Source organism: Grammomys surdaster, unplaced genomic scaffold (assembly GCF_004785775.1).
Source record: "Grammomys surdaster isolate TR1022 unplaced genomic scaffold, NIH_TR_1.0 251, whole genome shotgun sequence".
NCBI classification, from domain to species: Eukaryota; Metazoa; Chordata; class Mammalia; order Rodentia; family Muridae; genus Grammomys; species Grammomys surdaster.
Window position 1 is genome coordinate 685,195 of NW_021604692.1, and position 22,819 is coordinate 708,013.

The 22,819-nt window shown below is 44.3% G+C and overlaps 1 protein-coding gene across 1 annotated transcript in view; it reads right to left on the reverse strand.

Annotated features, from left to right (window-relative positions):
• Window positions 1-19,314, reverse strand: part of Ninl (ninein like) — a 65,846-nt gene extending 46,532 nt beyond the window's left edge. Inside the window, exon 1 of the mRNA XM_028774932.1 lies at window positions 19,204-19,314. The gene's annotated coding sequence lies outside the window, so the exon portion shown is untranslated. The remainder of the gene's footprint in view (window positions 1-19,203) is intronic.
• Window positions 19,315-22,819: the final 3,505 nt, after the last annotated feature.

The window sequence follows — 22,819 nt, forward strand, 5'->3', positions numbered from 1 at the left end:
GAAGGGATCAATGGAGCACTGGGGAGGAATCAGAAGGGATCAATGGAGCACTGGGGAGGAATCAGCCTGAGGGCCCAGGTGAGCACAGGGCCAGCACAGCCACGGATAAGTCCTCCACATTTCTAGTAAGAGTCCCCTTTCTTGTGTCTGCTTTAAGAGCACTTGGAGGCCCTGTGGTCCCTGGAGGATGATACCAGAGAATGGAGAGGAGCCTGCTGAGGAAGCAGACAGGAGCATGAAGGAGGGAGCCAGGTAGGAATTTCAGGTGACTGTCCCGTTAGGAGGCTCTGTCCATATTTCAGGCTGAAATTAGAGGCAAAATGTTTTTCTCTGAGGAATGAGGGAATATTCTGGGAAGGCGGACTGAGCCCATGCCCTGTAGGTAGCTCCACACTGTGCAGATGTCCCAGAATAGCCCTGACCCAGTGTATTGCTCTGTATAGGACTCAGGAGCCCCTGGAGAAACAATCCACAGAGTACTGGTGATTACCAAGGAAACTGAGAAGAGACAGCAGACTTGAGAGAACCTTCATGCCCAGTGAGAATGTCAGCCCAGCTGCCTGTCTCCAGGCATACCTGTGATCTGAGGAGACAGTAGTCCTGGAGGGAGAGGAAGCAACCCAGAGAACCTGACCTGTTTCATGTGTCCAAGAGATATATGTGACCAGGTTAGAGGCAGCAACAGAACTTAGAAGCAGTGAGGGTCCATCTGGAGTCCAGAAGTGAATTCAGAGTCAGCAGAGACAGCTCAGTCCCACAGTTCTGCTGCAAGCCTCCAAGCATCCTGACTACTGCACAGTCACACTGAGAGAGATCCAGAAGCCTTCACAAAGCTACCAGCTCTAGTCTCTGATTGTGCATGTTACATTCAAATGTGAGTCATTTGATGGGCATTCTTTACATCTGGTTAGAAACATATGTACACACACACACACACACACACAGAGAGAGAGAGAGAGAGAGAGAGAGAGAGAGAGAGAGAGAAAGAGAGAGACAGAGACAGAGAGACAGAGAGACAGACAGAGAGAGAGAGACAGACACAGAGAGAGAGAGAGAGAGAGACTCAGACCCCTCCTGATGTGCTTCATGCACAACCAGTGCTAATGAAATTTCCTTGAAGTGGGGAGAATCCGCATTCCAAACAAGGTAATTTCATATTTTGGCTCTGCCTTCTAGAAAACATCCTTCCAAATCAGCTTTATCTTGTCTCCACTCCCTCCTGACATATTAACTACCTATTCTACTGTTTTTCAGGAGTCATGGGAAGCCAGTATGGGCCTTGCTCCCCACTTTGGCCCAAAGGACCCAGCCATATGCAAGGTGAGGATTACCTACGGACTGAAGTGCTTGCCACTAGAGTCCAGAGAAGGTGCTGGTAAGAAGTATTACAGGGGACAGGGAAATGTCTATGGTAAAACAGATGGGATCCCCTGATATGACAGTGTGGCCCATGGTGACTTGCCCCATTCCCACCAAGTAGAAAGACCCAGAGACCCTCAAATGTGGTTAAGGAGAAAATGGATTCCTCCACCTCCTGACCCTGCTCTCTAGTGCAAAGTATTTGGCTTATTTTGATCAGTTTTACCACAAAACTGGTAGCTGGCATGTACATGTCCTTGCTGCCCTGGGTGCTGCTGCCCTGTTATCTCCACTGCAGGCTGAGGAAGGCAGGTTTCTGGTGCCAATCCATGAACATTCCAAAGCCTGATGCTGTGGGAACCACAGAAAAACACCAGGAACATCATTCAACACAGAACAAGTCCTGTGACCAGCCTCACCTGCAGGGACCTGGGAAAGGGCTACCTCTCTGAGCACAAATATCCTGATTGGAAGAGAGGCTCACAGGTGATGTTTCCTGGCTCAGGCCATCAGGAAAGAGTGATCAGTTACAGGTTACGCAAAATTGGACTTTTTGTAATTGTTACCAAAACCCCTTGTTTTCATATCTCCTTGATGGAAGAGGTTCCTGCTGTTTGACAGAGAAGGAGAGCCAGATCCAGACCCACAAGTAGATGGACTGAGAGGAACAATTAAAAATGTCTACTGATCCAAGGCACACCCAGGATGTTTTACTGATCCTTTGTTGTGGGGAACAGGTCTGAGGCAATTTGGAGGTTTTACTGAGGGTGATGCCTCTCTGTCTTGGCAGGAGCCAAGTGATGAGTGCAAGGTGCTTTTCAAGTCACCTCCCTCCATTATGTCCACTGCAGTGTGCACACAGCAAGGAGAGATAGCTGGGGTTACCGCCCCTCAGTCACCTAGGCATGGACACCACTTCCCTATTAGGAAGTCTCAAGAAAGACTGCCACCTGCAAGAGTCAGACATACAGAACAGTTGCTTTGTGGGCTCTTTATGCTGGCACCACACACAGCAGTGACATTGCCTCATGCTATCAGAACTGAAAGCATTTTCAAAGGACCCAGAATTTGAAATCCAAGTGGTTGCCGATTTAAGGCATTGTGTGTCTAGGTGAAGATCAGCACCCCTGGATGTGGACAGAGAGCTGGGTACCAGCTGTGCCTGCACAAGTGTTACCAAGAGTACCACATAGGAACCTGGACCAAATATCTCTATGTGCTATGTGGCATACAAAGATTTTTCTTTTCTTCTTTCTTTCTTTCTTTTTTTTTTTTGTTTTTCGAGACAGGGTTTCTCTGTGTAGCCCTGGCTGTCCTGGAACTCACTCTGTAGACCAGGCTGGCCTCGAACTCAGAAATCCGCCTGCCTCTGGCTCCCAAGTGCTGGGATTAAAGGCGTGCGCCACCACTGCCCGGCTTTATTTTATTTTCAATAAGTAAGACTTATTGTATATTTAAGCCACCAAATGGCACCACTATTTCTTGACATATCATGTCATCATACCAGTAGGCTTGGTGAGCAGAACCTAGGTAACTGACGGTAATCCACCACATTCCTAGCCTGCAGTTCATCTCTGACTTCTTGCTACACAATCGCTCACTTCCATCCTTAGGCCACCATCATTTCAGCATCTCATATTAGGTTCCTCTATCTGATAATTTCCTCCTTTTGTGGCGTCCTGTGCTCAGCATATTGCCCCCTCATTTTACCTATTTTGACATAAATGTCAGGATCTCTTGGCCCTTCCTTTCTCTGAAGCAGGTTGCTCATGTGAAGCGCGGGCTGGCCAGTAGTAACTTACTGACCCTGTAAGGATCCTGGTTCTTTGGTGACAGGTTTGCACCTCTTGTGTTTTTAGACCTAACCCCTAAAATTCCTCTTCCAAGACATGTGGGTGTCTTGGGTTTCCAAACCTAATTGTACAGGTGTTATCCCCACCCAGGATAAGGGGGTTGTAGGTAGAACCAGAAAGGAAGAACTGTAATGGTGTCTGTCTATCACATAGTTGAGAATGTAGCATCTCAATCCTATGGGATATGATGAAGAGAGGGGTGTTATAGCTGTGTCTACATCAAAAATAGTATCTAAAAGAAACAGCTTGATGGCGCATCATGAGAAAAATGTCAGCTGCAGAAGCAGTAGATGGGGAGAAAGAAAGTCTGAGCAGTTATAGTACAGATACAATACAAAGAAGTAATGCAACAATGAGTTGGCTCTTTGAAAAGATGAACAAGACACGCTCTTAGGCCAACTAACTAAATCAGGGAGAAGACTCAATAAAATTAGAAATCAACAGAGATATTACAACCGATATTAGTGAAGTTCAGAAAGTCACAAGGACATATCCCACCAAACTGAAAAGTCTAAAAGAAACTGATGCATTTCTAGACACACATGACACCAAAGTTAAATTCAGTTGAAATTAATAATTTTAACAGTTCTACATCCAGTAGTGAGAATGGCCCACCAGTAAAAAATTTAAAAGCTCCAGGCTAGACAGACTGCAGGAATCTACCAAGACAAATAATTCTACAAAGAAAAAAAGGAAGAAATGCTACCAAATTTCTTTTATGAAGCCAGTATTACCCTGATACAGAAACCAGAAACCAGAGCTGCCTCAAACAGGTACCCAGAGAGAAAAATAGGGGCTGTGAACCAGCAGGAAAAAGAGACAAAAGGAATTTCCAATAGCCGTTATTTTCTGTTATAGCTTTGTTTGGTTGGCTTATGGTTTGTCTGCCATTCTTGAGACAAGGTCTTACACTACATGGCCCTAACTAGCCTTGAACTTGTAATGATGCTACTGAGGGCTGGAATTATAATAGGTGTACACTAAACCAAAGGGTCATTCTTGCAGCTCTGATGGTAACTTGGATAGAGCTCTGCTCATTTGTTAAGATCAACAGCTCCTGCTGTGCAATGAGCTTGGATAAGCAGAGTCTGACTAGAATCAATGAATGACACTCAGGAGAGCCAGCCCTGCACCAGCGAGGTCCCACTGATGTCTCAGGAATCTTCACATCAGCTCAGCCTCTCTTTTCACCAGCCTTCCCATTCAAAACCCCACTATACTGAAAGCTAGTTCCTAAATTTGTTTATATGAGAATCTTAAGTGATCTTAAAATGCTACTGGAAAAGACGTATGTGATATAAAGCAAGGGCTGTAGAAGTGGTGTTTTAAATAGAGCCACGTACTGGCTGAAAGTAGTCTCTGTCAGGGCTAGGGACACTCAGAGGAGCAGCCATTGGTGTCCTCTCTCCTTTGTGCTTTGCTATCTTCTCTGATCTCCTTCACTATTAAAGACAAGTATAAAGAGAAAGCAGGGATTGTGGATGTGGCTCAGTAGTCTAGATGTTTCCTAGCATGTATGAGGCCTTGGGTCCAATCCCCAGCAGCCTATAAACTAGCATATGCTTGTAATACCAGCACTCACTAGGTGGTAGCAGAAGATCAGAAGTTTAAGGTTATCCTTGGCTATACAGAAAATTTGAGAACAACTTGGGCTACATGAGACTCTATCTCAAAAAACAAAAAAGAAAGAAAGGAACAAAGGAAGGAAAAGAAAAGAAAGAAATAACAACTGTTATTTTCCATAACAAAACAAATAGTTTCTTCCAAAGTCCATAAGAGATAACAGTTAGCCTTAAATAAGTTAGGTCAGCATCAGCATCTGCCTGAACTAGAGTCTGGTAACTTCTTATTCTTTTAAGACAAACACAGGCATGTAATACCCAGGAACCTGGGTGGGGAACTCGGTCTATGACAGGGTTTCCCCACCAGATGGCAGTGAGGAGGGTAAGCGTCTCAGGGACACCCATGGACAAGATAGGGCTCTGATCTTAGCCATGGTGCTTCTGAGTCCAGCACATCCTGCCTTAAAAGAGATGGCTCAGAGCAAAAAGACTGAGGGAGACTCTCCTATGTGTGGGAGGGTCAAATGTCCAGTCCCCAAAAGATGCAAAGAATTCACAAGCAACACTCCCCAGAGCAGCCAAGGCAGGCTGCAGCAAGTACTTTAGGAAAATGGATGTGAATTTTCCAGGCAGAGCTCAGGAGGCAGGAGCCCAGCATTATTAGATGGGTAAGTTTACTCAAGGGATATTTATAAAGCAAACACACTCATAACTACCATCCAGAGTAAGAGAAGACACACTGATAGCATGTCCAAGAGGTTCCGCTGTGGCATCCTTGGCAAAAGCAGCAGTTATTACTCTATGATGCAGTGTTTGAGGTGTACTTTAAAGACGGTAAAAGTTCTTTCAAATGGCTTTAAAACATTTTCTGGCCCCGATATTTGTAGGAGTTCCCTTAGAAAGTGGTATTTCTCTTGGAAAATCACAAAGCACAGTGTAATGAAGGACATTATATTTAACATTTTTCCTTCATAATTGTAATTCAAAGGTTAATCATCTGGGCATACCCCGTAATCATAGCTTCCTGGAAGGTAAATATAGAAGAACCACTTAAGTGCAGAAGTTTAAAACCAGCCTTGGCAACAGACTAAGTCGCAGAGCCTTGAAAAGAAAACTTTACTCAGACATTTCAGTTTCATATAATCCACATACATGCTTTAACATGTCATAAAATTGATAGATACATGTCTAAATTTATATTGGAATTGTATCACAAATCTTGTACAATGGAAATCAGTGTCTGACCAAAGAAATTTTCCATGTTCTATAAAGTTTTATGAAACACACACAAGATATTGAATACATTTTAAAATCATAGGAGGCTATAACCCAGTCAAAGTGACACTTCTACAGATGAAGACTCTGATATCAATGAAAGCAACAGTTCTCATCTCAAAGGAAGAAAAGACATGGTCGATTCCATAGTCAAAGGTGAGTGATCATGTCCTAGGAATACAGATTTGGGTCTTCCCAAATACCATGAGGCATCAACTTAACGAATTGTTAGTAAAAGAACAAAGAAAGCCATAAATCAAGACACTTTTAAAAATACATTGGTGGGCACATCAGGTAAGCAGATCATAGAAAGATGGAAAGGATTCTGCAATAGATCTTGGATGTCAACACTCTTAGCCCTTATATTGGTGGAAGATTAGAGTTTTGTTAAGCTAATGCATTCGAGAATGCATCTTATCTGTTAATCACAGGATGCTAGGTCTGACTGAAGGAGCAAGGAATGGTTATTCAAAGCCTTCAAGAAAGCTTGAGATAAATTATAATTAGGCTCTGGACATGCATACTGCAACCTCTGAACAACACTGGAGTTCTAAAGAGTCAGTCAGCCTTTGTAGACACAACTCTTTTCCAGGAATTCTGATTCACAGTTTTCTCCACTGGCCAGCCAACAGATTTTGCCCATGTTGGTGATATATATTATTTATTAAATGTTATAATGTCTCGCATAGCTAGGAAGGCTCATTTCTAGGATCTGATGGAAATGAGGGGCTACAGAATGGAATAGCTGGTAAAGCCATTAGGAAACTTCTGGACCATATCAGAAGTCTTAGCCTTCATATTCACGTTGGACAAAACACAAAAGGTCAAATACAAAGAAGAACCACCTCAAGAAAGTACCAACCAGAAAGCATGTATGAAGTAGGAGGACTCTGGAAGTGAGGGACAGTCACAGGGGCACTGACAGGTCCCCACCTTCACAGCAGCTGGAATACTGACAGAAAACCAGTCTTGGGTATGCAATACCCATAATCCATGTACTTGGGAGTTGGGGGCAGAAGACCTGTAACTTCAAGGCAAGAAAAATCCTGTTTTAAATATAGGGGGCAGGGGGCAACATGGGGGACATAATTCAGCAGTTAAGACCTGGATTCAGCTCCCAGCACTCATATGGAGGATTACAGCCATCAGTAGACAGTCCCAAGGGATCCAACGTTCTCTTCTGGTCTCTGTAAGCATCACTGACATCTCTGCAGCTCTGCAGCCTTCGAGGCTGCCTGTGGTGGTGCATCTCCTTTCTTGCCTCAGCAGGAGGTGCCTCTCAGGAGCTGTCCAGAAACAACTTTTCTGCCTCTGCCTACTAGCAGCATGAGGAGCTGTCCACAATGGCAACATCTTCTTTCCTGCCTCAGCCTACAGCTTTTGTGAAACACCACTGCAGGAGCTGTCCACAGTGGCAGCAGCTACTCTCCAGCCTCCCTACAAAGATGGCACCTCAGCAAAAGCTAGCTGCAGCCCGAAAGGCCCTCACACCCTAACCCATGGGCCACATAGGGAAAGGGGTGGTGGTGGTGTGTGGAAAAAAAAGCCACCAATCCCTGAGCAGGAAAATCCACCAATCCCTGAGCTTCCCACAAAACCCCACCGATCTCTGATCAGAAAAACTTATCAATCCCTGAGCCTCACCCCACCATCCTCCCCAAGCTCAGGATTTGAAATCCAAATCCTCATTCTGGAAATCTTTGCCCTGAGAGCTCCATTCCTCATAAATCCTATATAATAAGCACCGCCTTTTTGCCAAGTTCCTTGGTGTTCACAACTGAAAGCAGAGGGTAGCCATCCTGGACCCTCCAAAATAACTCTTTTGTGAAATTTCCTGCCTGCTGTGACTCTCTTGTCAGAAGAAACTGAGAAGAAAAGCAGAAATGAAGAGAAGAGAAGAAGCGAAGAAAAGGAGAGGGGCTGAGACTCCTGAGCTCCTCAGCTCAGCTGGGGACACCTCCTCTGGGAACTACAACCCTTCTGTTTCTGAGGAGGCTTCTTCTTAGAACTATGTGTTTCCTGGGCCGCTGTGCTTCAAGAGACTCTTCCCTTGGGACACTGTCCCATCTCAGAGCTGTGTGTTTCCTGGGCCTCCATGTCTCAGCATGTCCTCCACTGAGATATTGTCCCCCCTCAGAGCTGTATGGTCCCTGGGCTTCCGAGTCCCAGGATACCCTTCCATCCAAACAAAAAACACTTACAATACACAGGCCTCTAGCCACTATGAAACAAGTCACAGGCTCACACCTTCTGCTTTTTTTCTAAGGGCTCATATTAGTCCCCAGAGTTTTATGTTTTGCATTATTTTTAGTTTTCAGCAATTGCCTGTAAGCAGTGTCCATCTCAAGAGACCTAAACAACCTCATTCTGTGATGACTTGCACTGAGCCACAGACATAGTCAAACCCTGGGTACTTCTTTCATGTAGGTAAAACTGAGTCCATGGGCTCCTCAACCCAATGACCCAGGGCTACAGAGTACTTATCAACTGTTAAGCCTCCTCCAGATGACAGAAAATGCTCTGTGGGACAGAAGCATAAAAGATCAGCAGTACACTGTAACTTGCAGGGGTAAGTTACCAGGGAAGAGGTACAACAGTGTGTGCACATGAGCCACAGACAGCCCATGTTCTAGACAGAAAGGTCAATGCAGCCTTCCTGCACCTGGAGCTGGGGAATCCCTGGAACCCAGAAATGTGAAGCCAGCTTGAACAAAACAGCCAGTTCCATCTCAACCTTTAAAAGGGTCTGGGGAAGCAAGGTATAAAGCGTCCATTCACAAACAGGCATGTTCTAAGCACCTGCTGTGTATCTCATCACATCCTAAATTCTTGGATAGCTAACATGGCATGCAGGTAGTGGACACGAATACATTCATGCAAAACACCTGTATACACAAAATTAAATAAATACTTAAAAACAGGGGTGAGGAAGGGAAGGAGGGGATGAATTAAACAGTTTTAGTAAATAAAAAAAAATCAAAAGTTTAGGACTGGGGCCATTTGGATATGTTTGAATATGCTCTTCCTCAGGTCACATGCTATAAGTTTTGTTTGAAATAGGGCAGCAGTGAGGTATTTAGAACTACTAAGAGGCAGGGTTCTAGCACAAGGGCATCAGTTCACTGTGGATATTCCCTCAAAACATAGTAATGTAGTTCTAGTGAGACCCCAACAGGTTCTTCAAAGAGTAACTTTTATGAGAGTGAGCCTGGTCCCTTTAACTCCCTGGCTTTCTGTCTTAACATGTGATCTCTTCTATACTGCTACTGTGATATCAGCACCAGGAGGCCCTCCCCAGAGGTTTAAGTGATATAGTCACCTGGTTTGGGGCTTAAGCATCTAACACCATGAGATAGACAAAACTTCTATTCTTTTTTATTTTAAAAATGGATAATATGTATTTATTTATTCACTTTACATCCCAATCGATGTCCCACCTCCCTGTCCCCCCCTCCCACAGTCCCTCCCACAGTCTTCCCTTCGCCTCTGAGAAAATGGAGCTCCACGCCCAGGTATCCCTCGACCCTGGCACATCAAGTCTCTGCAGGGCTAGGTTCTTCTTCTCCTCCCACTGAGGCCAGACAAGACAGTTGAGTTAGGGGAACAATGTCACAGACAGGCAACATCTTTAGGGACAGCCCTGCTCCAGTTTGGGGCCCACATGAAGACCCAGCTGTACATCTGCTATGTGCAGGGAGGCCTAGGTCCAGTCTGTGTGTGCTCTTTGGTTAGTAGTTCAGACTCTGAGAGCCCCAAGGTTCAGGTTAGTTGACTCTGTTGGTCTTCCTGTGTGGAGTTCCTATTCAAAAACAAACAAACAAACAAACACAAACAAAACACAAACAAAAACCCTAAAATCTCGAGACCCACAAAGAGAAAGACTTATAAATCCTATAAATAAATTTTGCCTAAATCTTTAGATGGTCCTAAACCCTGCATATATGGAGCAGCTCCCAACACTCAGCTAAGGATAAAACCTGAAATAATATGACCTGCTGCACAGTAGCCAGTTTCCAAGCTGAGGCCACCTTCCTAAGGAAATTAAAAATCAGTGTTCTTCAAGAAGTTCTAAGAGAATCCACAACATCTATGTGGTACATTTCACAATCTAAGACATAATTCAAAATTTGCCACAGAAATTAATAGTCAAAAAACAAAAACAAAATCCCAAAAGCACTCTCAAGAAAAATACATCCAGAGAACACCCCAAAAAGATCCAGAGGTTGGACCGAGTGGCTTTCAGCTTCTGTCTGCCACTGTGACCACTACGGGATGTGGAAGAAAGGTTCTGCAAGTGAGCATTGCAGACCAGGAATCTTAGCAGAGAAACAATTTTAAAAGGACCAGATGGAAGTTCCAAACTAAAAGCCAAGTATCTGAAACGAAAACCTGACCTGACTGCTTAGCAACAGCATGGAGATGAAGGAGGCAGAGACAGGGACTTCATTTCACAAGGTGAGAAGCTGTCCGGTTTTGAGAACAGAGAAAGTGATCTAAGGCGTATGTGCACCCATGTGCATGCAGAGGGATTTATGCATCCAACAAGTAATTAAATAAATTAAGTAATTAAAGCAAAAGGGGCCAGGATTTAAAAGCAAGAAGGAGAGTTGCATTGCAGTGTTTGGAGGAAGCAAAGGGAAGGGAGAAATGAGGCAATTATAATCTTAAAAATATAATAATAATAATAATAATAATAATAATAATAATAATAAAAAGATGAGCCCCAGAGCTGGAGAGATGACATAGCAGTCAACAGCACTGACTGCTCTTCCAGAGGACCCAGGTTCAACCCCAGGGTCCACACAGAAGTTTACAACTGTCCCTGACTCCAGTGCTGGGGAGCTGATGCCCTCTTGTGGTTTCCATAGGCAATGCACACACGTGGTTCTCAGACATGCATGCAGGCAAAATACCCACACACTTAAAACATTTTTTTAAATCTAAAAAAAGAAAAAGCCTCAAGACTAAGAGTTCATTTCAAAGGCTCATAACACAAGACATGAAAAATGCTAATAGAGTCTTTTCCCTAAATGACCTAAGTTTCGACACATTTTGCTATTCTGAGTGGTTTCTTTCCTTTTGTTTTAGTCAAGTGACCTTAAAGGTTGATGTAGAAAAATAAGATGGGTCCTGGGAGATTTTCTGAAATCTTGCCTCACAGCATGCAGGCCCTGGGACCTCCCCTCAGTACATGATTGAAACTTGGCAGCACATTTTGATGAACAAAACTAACATTTTTTTTTTTTTAATGGAGGAAGATCCTGAGTACATTCCTGATGGACTGAGTCTTACAGGGGAGGTACCATGACTGTTACCAACTGTCAGATGGAGAAAATGGGGCAGGCAGAGGAAGCAATTTGCCCAATGCTGTGGCAGAGCAAACCCTCTAGCTGACTGAAAAGTTGTTAGCAGGCTGGAAAGACACTTCTGTAGATAAGAGACTTAACTCTGCAAAAACAAGGACCTGAATTCAGAAGCCCAGCACCCACACAAAACCTAGGTGTGGCCTGAAAGCACAGACAGGGTTCTGGGGCTCACTGGCCAGTCAGTCTAGCTAGGAATAAACCAAAAGCCAACAGTGAGCTCCAGATTCAATGAGAAGCTCAATTCTAAGGGAATAAAGTGACAGGTAGAGGGTGACACCCAATGTCCTCCTCCTCTCACTCACATGTGTGCATGCACCACTGACACCCCCCCACACACACAAACACACATCACACACGCTTTTACACACTCTGCTTTCCCACTGGCTTTGCTGTAGAAGATGTCTCTGACTCTAGAATGAAAAGTTGCCCTTTATCATCTTGTTAAGGAAGTTGCCTTCCACAGACCTCCCTTGTCCCCCACAGGAAGTTGTTTGTCTCTACTTCCCCTGTTCTCCAGAGAGTAGCCTTCACTTTATCTTCTCCTGATGGGGAAAATTATGTCTTTTGTAACTGCACTGGAACCAATCCAGAGAAAAGGAGCTAGAAAGATGTGAGTTCTAGAACTTTCTAATCAGAAACTTTTCTTTAAATTCAAAGAGCGGGGAAGCCCCAGTAGCTTAGAGAGAACAGCCCTGCCTGGTATCAGAAAAGCAGACCTCCCTTCTAAGCACCCTTGTGCTAACCTATCTTCCTGACTCCCTTTGCAGGCCTTGTATCCATCCATAACACCTCAGCAAGGTGATCTTTGTTGGCCACAGGCTCCACGCTGGCTGTCCTAGTTAGGGTTCGTATTGCTGTGATGAAATCACGACCAAAAGCAAGTTGGGGAAGAAAGGGTTTATTAGGCTTACACTTTCAGACTGAAGAGGGCAGAAACTCAAATAGAGCAGGACCCTTGAGCCAGAAGCTGATGCACAGGCTACAGAGGGACTCTGCTTACTGGCTTGCTCTCTAGGGTTTGCTCAGCCTGCTTTCTTATAGAACCCAAGATCACTAGCTCAGGGAAGTCACCACCCATATGAGCTCACCCAATCAATCACAAATTAAGAAAATGCCTTACAGCTGGATCCTATGGAGACATTTTCTCTATTAAGCTTCCCTCTTTTCAGATAACTCTAGCTCATATCAAGTTGACATAAAACTAGAGCACACTAGCTTTCCAAATAAGTCTTTTTCTTTGCCCAAATAACTGGTCCCTCTAGTGGTTGGCTTTTTCCAGTGGCAAGAAATATGGGTCTTGGCTATAAGGATATAGAGCTAATTAAATGAGTTCTAACTCTGGTTATAAAACAAACTCTAAAAAAAAATATTTCCTCATTCCTACCAACAGTACACACACACACACACACACATTAGGAATGTTTAGTACCTAAATAAATGTTTCAGAGCTGGAGAAATGGCTCAGCAGTTAAGAGTGCTGGCTGCTCTTCTAGAGGACCAAGATTCTATTCCCAACATCCACATGGTGGCTCACAACTCACAATTCATAACTCAAGTTCCAGAGGATTTAGCGTCTGCTTTTGGCCTCCACAGCACTGGGCACAAGACTGGTGCACAGGCATGTATACAGGCAAAACACCCATGCACATAAAATAACATTTTAAATTAAAAATATTTCTACAAGCTCAGCAGTGGTGGTGCATGCCTTGAATCCCAGCACTCAGGAGGCAGAGGCAGGCATATCTCTGAGTTTAAGGCCAGCCTGGTCTACAGACCTAGTTCCAGGACAGCTAGGGTTATGCAAACCCTGTCTGGAAACAAACAAACAAACAAACAAACAAAGTTTCTATGAAGTGCAGGGACTTCATATCCATAATATATTGGAACATTATCTCTATTTCCCTACCAAATGGGAGGTCTTAATATTATAGAAGAATCTGTATTAGAACCCCTAACTACAGGGAAAGAATATTAATGTTAACAGTCCTCCAAATTAAGAAGAAAAGTTTCAGTCAAGCACTTCACACCCTAATTCACTCTACTCATTTAAAAAAACAAAACCAAAAAGAAAACAAACAAACAAAACACTAAGATGCTTTCTCTTCACCAGAACTTGGGTTTAAGTTTGTTTCACATTAGCTATATATAAAGGAAATAAGAGAAGAAAATAGCATAGCCTATAAAATCTAATCAGAAAACCCCAGGAATATTCACATTCACACAGTTTTCAAGTAGTTATTCTAACTTCCTATCTGAAATTCCAGCAATTGGGAGCCTGAGGCACAACACACACTGTTGATCCTTTTGCTTTGCTTTGTTTAATCTCCACACACCAACAGCCCAAAGAATCCAAGGAGAATTGTTATTTTGGATTTCTACTTCTAAAGAATGGGCCTGCTGTGAGAGTCAACACCAACAACTGGAAGGTTCCAAAGGGATTCAGAATTTCCCCCAATTAGTCATCCTAAATGCCGATAAACACAACCAGACAAGACACCAGGCAAGGAGGAGATCACTGGATTCCTCTACTTAAAAGACATGCCAAACAAAATAACCTAACAAGTTATAATCTTGGGCTGATGTGGCGTTTCCTCTTAGTCAAGCAGGAATCCAGAACCAGTAAAAATTAGACTTGGGCTGCAAACATTTCTATGTGACTCACAGAGGGCCTCAATATCTAAAGAGACTACAGAAGTGTCTAGCACTGCAGTGACAGAAGACCCAGCAGGAGACAGGAAAGCACCTTAGGGTTACTGTAAATACTACACAAGGTACCAGTTCCCTGGGGCCAGGAATAAATTACCCAGTGAAAACAAATTCACTCACTGAAGATTCACCAGGAACTGATAACCAGTACCGAAAAGGAACTTGCTGCAAGAGCTGACTACCAGGAAGCAGGAGCTCAGGCTCGTACCTGGCCAGAGGGAATCACACATAGCTGCTGGCCTAATGTGCACTCCCATTCTAAGACTATGTTTAAAGCACTCCTACTGTAAGTCACAGACGTTCAGAGCTTTAGAACTTTCAGGCTGCCCCATTTGTCATCTTGGAAACTTTACCCTTGAGAAATAAGGCAAGCGAGGCACAGTCGGGTGGATTCTCCTTATTTCAAGAAAGGAGCTGAACCAAACTAGCACCATCACTACACCATGAGGATGTTGTGGAATCTGGTCCTCACCTATGATCTCAGCACAGGAGGCCAAGGCTGGAGGATCTAGCTAAGAAAAACTGCATCTTCAACATGGATCCCAGTGGCCCCACAGCTGTTTTCATTTGTGTACCTACTCTCTGTGACGGTTGTACAGTTATGAAGCCACCTGCCAAAGCATTTCTTTGAATGTGACCCGTCCTTTAGCTATACAGGGGCATGACTGGTCGAATGCCTCGTCCCCACCTCTCCCACATCCACTTTAAGGTCAGTCTCCTCTCTCCACTGGGGACTAGAGTTTCAGCTTCTGCCCTTGAACCTTCTGAAGCCAGCTTTGACTGAAAACCAGCTTTCTGCTCCCCGAGGCAGCCAACAAAGGAAGACTGGACTCAAGAGTGGAGGTGAAGGCAGAAAGCTGGTCTAGAGTATCTGTATGTGTACAAAGTGAAGGGTGGAAACAGCCAGAAGCAGGAGAGCAGTCTGGCTCGTGGATGTTGGTATGAGAGATAGAAAATGTTTACACCTGAAACTACTCAGGGGACTTGTCATCTTCCTCTCCTCTTCAGACACTGGAACCAGAGAAAGACCCTGCCGGTACTTCACAAAACCTAAGAGGCCACTGATTCTAAGACAAATGACAAAGAAAACAGTGTCAAAATCTGATGGGTGTAAAAGATAACATAAATTTTAAGGTGCACCCCAAATTGAGAAATGCTATCATAAGGAAGACATATCTTTGAATAAGGAAGAATACAACAGGCTTTTTTGAGCCATAGAATCACGATAGACACAAGACAGATGCTTTCAAATGTTAATAATTTTTCTTGGCTTTTGAGGATTTTGTACATGTATAGAACGAAACTGAGCAGACCCGCCCTCCACTTCTCCCTTCCAACTCCTTTCAAATCTCCCCTAACTTGGCCTCCTCCTACTTAGTGCCTTTTTGTTTGTTAACCTACTAAGTCCAATTACTGCCACATTCATGCACAACTCCAGGGACTTGACTGAGACAGCAAGGGAATGAGATAAAAACAAACAGACACAGAGAGAAAGCTGGGATGGAGGGATCTGGGCTCTCTGCTAAAGAAATATCAGCATCCCAGAAGTTCTGCATGTTTATTATATGGAGTTGAATAGAGAGGTGGGATTCTAGCATACGGTTGCACAAGGAGGTGGGGTTATACCTAAAGATAAATAAGGAGGCAGAGTTTAGGGTATAGAGCTGGATCAAGGAGACAAATTTCATCTTGGTAGGAGGAGCAGTCTCTGTAGAACAGTCTTTAGATAGAAACAGGGGGTGGGGACTAGGAAGCTACAGTGGGCATCTCTGCACGCACAGTCGACACTCACATTCAGTAAGAACCCTGAAGTGATGCACATTTGCAGTCTACCCTACATAATGCTATCCACAGAGAAGCAAGTAAATGACTAAAGTAACCTCAGCCGCAGGGGACATCTTGAAGTCTTGTCACCTCCCCATTTGTTTACACTGTACTGTTTTCCATCAGTGGGAGCTAAAACATCTTAACTGACAAATATCTGCATGTGCAAAACTCTTTAAAACTTAAAAACCCAGAGCTTTCTGATTTCCCTAATAGACTGTTGTTACCCCCTCAGTGAAATCCAACACACCAAAACCATTACTTACTACACGAAGCAGACCCCCAGATAAGGTAACTGGGATATCAGGGACTGTATCATATCACACAAAAAAAGAAAACACTGCTTTTCTCTAAAGAGATACAAAACAATGCACAAACAAACAAACAACCCTGCAATACACGTCAGCACTCTTTTCAAACTTGAGCAATCAAAATTATGTGTAGGGCTCTGGTTTCTTCCAGAAACAAAACATGACTTGAATGCAAGGGAGAACATATTCCATCCAGCCTTTGGGAAACAAGAAGCCTCACATGCTCTCCACCACTTAAGTCTTACCAGAGACAAGGGGAAGTACCATGCTAGATATATGTCATTTATATATAACGTGGGAGGTTTACTCCACATGGTTCATCACTTCCTTAAAGACCTCTGTTGGTTCAAACAGAACTGTCAGAATCTAGTAGGCTCACAGTCACCCAGGAGGATGAAGGGGGGGTGATCAGGGAAGCCAAGCCTGCTACTAGGTCACCTTCCAACAGCTCCAGGGAGAATCTGATCCAAAGTTTTGGCCTCCTGCTGTGAGTAACAAAATTTCTGGCACTGAGCCTGAATTTCTAATTCATTACTGAAGCCAAGGACTAAGTTAAACCCAAACCTAGAGTCACTGACACTCAAATACTGATAAGCAGAAAAGTAGCAAAGCATACAAAAGGAAACTCTTCCAGGCCAGGAATCTTCCAGTTCAGGTGTGAGGCCAGGACACTGCCCCAGATTTTATATCCTGCTTCCGGATCTTTCCTCAGCCAGACAAAGGCGAGGTATGGAAGAGCTGCCTAGCCATCATATTACTCAAAGGCAGGTATCCACTCCAGGAACGAGGCACAAATGTCACAAGGATTATCTTGAAAAGTTAGAGGGGACCACCCACCAAGTAACATCTAAACCCCGAACTTTACCATGAGAATTCTGCTGCCATTCCTAAAGACCCAAATTCTAAGAAATTTATACCTAGCTGTCAACAAATGACCCCAGTCCATCCATCTCCTAGCATGGACCTAGCATATCTTCAAATTGTAACATAAAATGAGTTAGAGAAAGCCCATTTTAAATTAGTTTATACAAATTTTAAAAGGTAAATCCTAACTTTTTCTTTATAGAGTATTCTTTTTTCTAAGTCAGTGTTGTTATCTTATCTGAAGTTCCAGTTTTTCGAGGCTTTCTATTTTCTCATACTGAAAAAAAAAAGCAGTAATCTCCAATTTTTACTGAATCTCCATTTTATGTAACAGTGAGCTCCCACTTTTCTTTACCATATGAAGACTGCTGTTGCTAATGACGGGGGTACACACTAAGAAGTGTCACTCGGCAATTTTGTCACTGCAGTAATATCACCATGTGCGTATATACTAACCTAGAGAGTGAAAGTTTATCATCCAAGTGGCCTCTCAACGCAGTTTATAAGCGCCATATACATGGGATGCTTGAGGCTGCTGCTGGCATAGCAGAGCATATTGCCTTACAGTAAGGTTTCTAAATAGCAAAATGAAAGCCATGCCAGAAGTATAGTAAATACGTAAACAAGAGATGCGTATCCTTCTTATTGTTACTGGGCTGAGGATGTGGTTCAGCGGTGGAGGCTGGCATACTTGAGACATGTACTCCATCCCCAGAACCCCCAAAAGTAAATATCACGCACTACACCTAACTGGATGCAATAACTCTTATAAAGCTAGACTGTTGACATCAGCGATTCATTACAAGGTTACAAGATGACACCCCTAATAGGAATTTTTCTGTTCCTATTAGGACCACCTTCACATATGTAGCTTGTCTTTCATCAAAACATTGGTGTCTGGCAAATGACTACAGACTAGTTTGATCTGTAGTAGTTTAAGCCACTAACAGATGGCATAAAATGAGTCGCGCAGACAAGCTGGCTGCTGCCCTACCTGCCCTAACTCCACACACATGTTCCTTCTAATTCACACGTGTTCTCCCACACAGTAGTTCATAAACTATATGGCTTAGCGTTCTGCTGTACAGACCAACCTTCTTTCCTCTTTTTCTTTTCTCCCACACATTCCTGCTTTAAAAACAGTAAATCCATAGTCAAGAACCTGAAAATCTCAGGCAAACACCATCTTCACGGTCCCTCTCTGCTACCTGCCTTGGGCATCTGCAAGGGCCTTTGCTGGACCTCCTCCCTGGTTCCAAAGCTTGGCTAAATCTTGTAGAGGAGACAGAGTACATCACTCTTCTTTTCCACCTCATACAAAGAACTACAGAGAGCGCCTGACAATGTACGTATCTAAGAAATCTTGAGTTGGACTCCCATCGTGCAATTTGTGGACTTAGACAACTAGGCTGAATGAACCCAAACACCGGGTCACTGCTACTCAATTACGGATGGACCAGCCTCGCAAGTGCACAACAAAGTAGCAGAATGGATGCGCAGGCAGGGACGACCTTGACACAGATGCAACAGGCTTCTCCGCCCCGAGAGAGGTGTCCCAGTTTTCAACCACTAAGTGCAAACTGATAATACAACCAGAGATCACAAGGACGACCTCACTAGGCACAGGAGAGACCAAAGCGCGGAAGCAACGCCAGCAGGTGCTCCCAATCAGGTATCGTCCCTTGGTTTTCCAGGGGGACTGAGAAGGGGTCTCCGACACAGGCCGGGGTCGCCTCCGACTCCGGTTCTCCTCGTCAAAAGAGGACGAAGGCGGGAAGCACGGCGGGCCCAGACAACCCGCTCTCTGAGTAGGTCAAAGTTTGGAGCGGCGACTGCACCCCACCAGCACGCTGGGTTCGGTGCGGACCACCGCTCCCGGTCCCAGAGCGCCGCAGAGCAGTGAGACTCTGGTATGGCTTTCAGAGCGCGCGCCTGCATCCCAAGCGTCCGCTCCGCTGTGTACCGGCCGTAGCACGAGGACGGGGACCCCTACGGCACGGCTCGGCCGTCCTCGGCCCAGCTCGGCACATCTCGGCCCCGCTCGGCTCCCCTCCCCTCAGCTACTCTCCCACGCCCTACTCACCTGGGGAGTGGGAGGCTCCGCTCTATGAACGCTGAGTCCAGGAGGCGGGCTCCGGCAGCCCGGTGCAAAGGGAGCCGGGTAGGATACCCCAGCGCGCGTCCCCCTTTGTGTCTGGCCGCCGCGCTCCCCAGGGCTCCCAAGGCCTCCGGGCGCCGCCCCCTCGTTCTCGCGGGGCCTCCCCAGGGAAGGGGAGGGGCGTCATCGGAGGCGTGGCTTGGAGGGGCGGGGCGAGGAGGCAGGCGGAGCTGGGCTAGGGGCCTAGTAGTCAGGAAGAGGAGGATGCAGGATGACAGCAAGGTTCTAGGAGATAGGGTGTTATAAAAATAAGCAAGGGGCCCAAGACCTTTCAAGTGGAAGAATTACTTAGATTGGAAGGCAGCCAGGAACTAGTAAAATGCCCATACCGCACTCTGATGAACCATACTTTGACTGTATCCCTTTTCATGTCTCATAGCTTGCCCCAGACAGTGATGGACATGACATTCCCACACCCTGTGGCAGAGGTGTAGCTGTGGAACATGTAACCAAGGCCCTGCTTCCCTCTAGATTATAATATGAGGTTCTCAAAATGTGGTATGCCATAGTCGCCACTGTGAAGAATGTATTTTTTTTGAGACCAGGGAGATAGCTCAGTTTGTAAAGGCACTTGCCTTACTAGCCTCATGACTTAAGGTCAATCCCAGAACACTGGCTGCTCTTCCTGAGGACCCATGTTCAATTCCCAGCACCCACAGGACAGCTCACAACCATCTGTAACTCTAGTTCCAAGGGATTCAACATCAACTTCTGGACTTCTCAGACACCAGGAGTGCATGTGTTGCATAGATATACGTACAAGCAAAGCACCCATACATGTAATTTAAAAAAAAAACTTAAAAAAATCAGTTCCACAGAATTTTCCTCTGAACACACACACACACACACACACAAGACACATGCCGTTCTGGACAAACACATATAAACATCATGCACACACACATTCTCACAATAAGTTTTAAAAAATATTTTAAAAGACTATTTGTTCTCTAAATCTCCTTACAGCCTGGGTTTTCCATGGAAGAGAATGAGCTTGGAGTTAGACAATGAGATTCACAATGCCATTCACTGGATGAGGGACTTTATACTACCCAGTTATACATTCTCTGAGATCTTCACTTTGTTCATCCCCGAACTGGAGATGTGAAAAACACTCTTTGTAGGGACATGAATGAAATGATCCAGTCAAACCAGCAACTCAAATTAGCCATCACAGCAGTGGCTCCTAGCCAGAGAGGAATAGGCCATGTTATTCCATTTTCCCCAATTATAGCAAATAGCTGAGATAAGAAACTTATAAAGAAGAGAGAAAAGACTTTCTATAGACTTGCAGTTTTAGAGATTTCAGTCTATGCTCAATTTATCTTTGTTGCTTCTGAGCTTGTGGCAAGTCACCAAATCAGAGCTGGAATTAGAGACAGAGACAGAGAGACAGGGGGTGCCAGATTCCCTTCAGGGACACCTACCTTCTCAATGGCTAGAAGATTCCAGTCCACACCTCCCAACAGCATCACATTCTGGCAGGTCTTCGTTTTGTGAACATTTCATTTGTTTGATTTTTAAGTGTTATGTATTAATTTAGTTAGAGCACGAAGGGGTTGGGGGAGGAGCACATGCAATTCACAGAGTGTACCCTTGTGCAGCAAGTACTTTTATCAGCTAAACTGGCTCCCAGGCTCCAGAGAGTTGTATATTTTTTAAAAGTAATTACTTCCTCTCTCCTCTCTCTCTCTTTCTCTCTCTTTCTCTTTTAGAGATTATAAATGGTTGAACACATGTTCCCAACCCATCACTAAAGGAATGGCATTTGGATCAGGTTTCTGAGACTACCTGATTTCCCACATAAAGAAAGCTGCTTTTTCTAGATAGAGACATACATTCTAAATATCCCCTGCAAGTTATTTTGAAGGCCAGATTACACTTGTCTTCCCAAGAAGAAAAGCTGCATTGTCATAGGACAAAATATGATCCCCTTTCATTTGTGGATATAATGTATCATTTTAAAGCCAAGGACCTGAGAAAACAAGGTTTCTGCCCCAGAGTCTATGCGTTTTGCAGCCCAAGCCGGTACCTTATCTATTCTCAGCAGCACAGCAAATGCTGATCAACCTCTTGGCTCACCACCCCAGCCGGACTTAACACTTATTTTAAAATTATCGACTGTCTGTGCAATGACCACAGCTCTCTTTTCATTTTATATTGTTACTCAGTAAAAACCTTGAACTACTATTGCTTTTTTCTTTTCTATTTGTTTGCTTGCCTGTTCTGGTGCCAAGCATGAAGATACAGCCTTCAGTTTGCTAAGCATTCCTTCTACCACTGATACATATTTCCAGTCTTAACATTACATTCTCAAGATATGATGAGGTGAAAAGCATTAATAAAATTTCTTTTGGGGCCGTGGATACATCTTCTTTGATTCTTTGTATTTTGTCTTTTTGTTCCTGACTGAAGCAGGGGAGGAAATGGTAGCACCTCCGTAAAGGTCTCATGATATTCTTTTTAAAAGGCAAGCAGTCCTTTAAAAAAAAATCTAATTTTGCCACCACTTGATATGAGTGACATTTGGTTTTGGTGTTGGGATTGAATCCCGGGCTATGTACATGTAGTTCTATGCTTCACCACTGATCTTTACTCCCAGCCTATAGGTGACCTTATGATGTCCTGCCTACCCTTTCCCCTCTCTCTTCCTCCCTCCCTCCCTCCCCCTCCCTTTCCCTCTTCCTCCCTTTTTTTCTTTATCCCTATATCCACACCTGGCCTTCTTGCCTAGTATCAGTTGGCTTGTACTGTGTGATTTCCTTCTTCCTTCCTCATTCCTCTCCTCCTCCTTCTCCATCTCCTCTTCCTTTTGTGTGAGGCAGAGTCTTTCTATGTGGACCAGGCTGGTCTGGAACTTGCAATTTTTCTGTCCAAACCTTCCAATTATCAGGATTATAGGTACTTGCCACCACACTCTATTCCTCTCTTTCTTTTCCTTTTTTTTTTTTTTTTTTTTGGTAGCCTAGTAGCTGGAGGTTGTGGCAGGAATGGGAATGAAACAGTGACAGATCAGCTAAGATGCTGCCTTAATCCGATTTTTGTTACTATAAAAATACCTGCAGCTGGTTTATAATGAAGAGTTTAACTGAGCTCACAGTTTTGACACTTTATGATCAGGTGGCCCTGACTAGGGTTGGCCATGCTTTATCACGGACTTGATATCAAGCATATCTTTTTTTATAGTGAAAAAAAATGTGTAGTTAAAATTAGCCAGCTGGACTCAGTTTAGATGATCCAAATTGTGTTGGCAACATCCAGATCATCATATTCAGAAGCTGGCAGAGCATGTGCCTTCTTCTGTTCATCAGGCCCTCTCAAGGGACTGACTTTAGCCACATCAGTGTCATAGAGTTTCTTCACAGCCAGTTTGATCCAGAGCCTGTTACTTTGACATCCACAACGAACACAAATGTGTTGTCACCTATCTTCTTCAGGGCTCTGTGCTGGGGTTGGGAGGGTGGCTGGACTTTTGCACAGTGGGCAAGCTAATTTCTCCTGGAGGCACTCTTCAGAGGGTATTGGGCTGCATCTGGAGCCA